The following is a 2,571-nucleotide window of genomic DNA, read 5'->3' on the forward strand; positions in this document are numbered from 1 at the left end:
CCACACTGCTGTAGCAGCTGACTTGCTGCTGCCCCTCTCCAACGGGAGTCAGCTCTCCCATTCACCTGATCTTCCCAGCTCCTTACCGTCTTGCTTGATTATATTAACTTGATCCTTGGAGGCATTTGAAGTTGCAGTCTGATTGAAATGGGGGACAAAGCAAACAAGGAGTCAAAGATAAAGTAGTGAGTAGGAGCCACTAGGAGCTATGTCTGCCTTATTCACTTCCATATCCCCAGTGCCTCAGACAGTACCTAATCCATAACAAGGGTTCAACAAATCTTGGCTGGCTTTTAAATATAGACTTTGTATAATTGTTTTTCACTGATTTTTAAGAAATTGGGAAATCAAAAAAGCACTCTGTTTAGGAAATTTGCCTTTCCTCGGTTCTTTTCTCTTTTCTGTTCTAGAATTCTGCTTGGATATTCATTGTACCTTATCACTATATCTCTCATGTCAGTTTCCCTTTCTGTAAGATGACGATTCAAACAGCATCTACCTCATAGAGTTGTTGATAGGATTGTGAGTTGAGCTATGTAAAACACTTAGAATGGCATCATTTGTGTGTCAACTACTATTAACACTCTGATTTGGCTACATATTTATTTTTGGCCCTTGGAGATTTACCTCAATTCATTAGAGATATTTTATAATAATTTAGTCTAGTCTATAAGATCAAAAGTTTTTCCAGGCTCTCTTTGTTGCAAGTATGACATACACTGTTTCTATTGTTTGGTACACGTTCTTTCCCTCTTCCCTCCCTTTGTGACTATTTAAGACAGAGTTTAATGTCTGTATTAGTTTGAATTACATTGTGTGTAATGGAAAACCCAAAATAACCACATCTTTTAAAAGTAGAAGTTTATTTCTTTCCCCCATAAGTGAAATCTAGAAATATGAGGTCTATAGCAGATATGCCTTCTCCATAATCATCAGGAGTCCAGTCTTTTTTCAGTTTCTCAACATTTGGGTTTCTTCTTGTGATCCAAGATGACTGCTCTGGTTCCAACCATTACATCCGAATTCTAGCCAACAGAGGAAAAGGCTAAAGAAGGAATACCTCTTCCCTTTAATAGATTCTTGTAAAGTCATACATACCATTTCCTCCTGGCCAGAACATGATCACATGGCTGTGCGTAATGCTGTGAGACACTGGAGAATGTCATCTCTATTCTTGACCATCAAATGCCAAGGAGATAACAGATATTGGGGGAAACTAGCAGTTTTTGCCACAATGCCTCTTCTATGTTCCCTCTAAGGGTGAATGACTTGGTCTGGTAACCTGGAGCTTTTAGGGAGTTAGCACTGAAAGTCTTGTGTCTCAAAACCTCCCAAACACACATCAGTCCTGGGCAGGAACAGGACCCTCCCAGCACATTGATCTTGGACATGTAGTCTCCAGAACTATGAGACAATAAATGTCAGTTGTTTAAGCCACTCCATTAGTGGTACTTTGTTATGGCAGCTTCAGCAAACCAATACAATATATTAACTCATTTTAATCTTTACAACTTTCTTGTGAGATAGCTATTATTATTGTCATCCTCATTTTACAGATGAAGAAACTGAGGCACATAGCAGTTAAAAAAAAGAAACAACAACAAAGAGTGCCAAGGAGGCATAAAGAGAAAGCGGTAAAGGCAAACTGAAAGGGAAAAGGGAAGAAGAAAGGGGAAGATCTTGAAGTTAAAAGATGGACAGGAATAAAGAGAAAGAAAGAAATAGTGAAGGAAAAGGATGAAAACTTGACCGACCTTACCTTCTGAGAACATTAGAAGCTCTAGGTCACTATATAAGCCATTAATATTTTTTTTTCAGATGTGTCATTAACATTTTCTTTTTTTAGATGAATCTGAATAACTCTTCAAAATGAAGGAGTAAGGAAATGCTCCCTCGTTTTTGACACTTGCAGGTGTTTTATTATATTTCGAACCTAAAGTTATAGCTCTTAAGAGCTCTGGTCTTAATCTTGCAATATAGGTTTCAATTTTATTGAAGGGAAGGACTCATAATAACTTGTTTTATGAATGTAACTTTGAGAAGTTTATAATTTATGTCCACTTGCTTTATAGATTTGTGTTTGATGGGTGAAATAACACTTATTTTTTAAAAGTTTTTTAAAATATTTATTTATTGAGATGGAGTCTCACCCTGTTACCAGGCTGGAGTGCAGTGGTGTGATCTTGGCTCACTGCAACCTCTGCCTGTCACTGCAACCTCTGCCTCCCGAGTTCAAATGATTCTCCTGCCTCAGCCTCCCGAGTAGCTGGGACTACAGGTGCGTACCACCACGCCCAACTAATTTTTGTATTTTTAGTAGTGACGAGGTTTTAGCATGTTGACCAGGATGGTCTCTATCTCTTGACCTCCTGATCCACCCGCCTCGGCCTCCCAAAGTGCTAGGATTACAGGCGTGAGCCACTGTGCCCAGCCACAAAGTTTTATATGTTATGCTTTCTATGTCTAGTTCATATATGTGTATTCCTGCTGAAGGCATAAATGAAGTACAAAGTCAGAGGCAATACCCTGAGAAAATGGGGCTTAATCTTCCAGAATGCAGTATACACATTG

Source organism: Cebus imitator, unplaced genomic scaffold, assembly GCF_001604975.1.
Source record: "Cebus imitator isolate Cc_AM_T3 unplaced genomic scaffold, Cebus_imitator-1.0 Scaffold826, whole genome shotgun sequence".
Lineage (NCBI taxonomy): Eukaryota > Metazoa > Chordata > Mammalia > Primates > Cebidae > Cebus > Cebus imitator.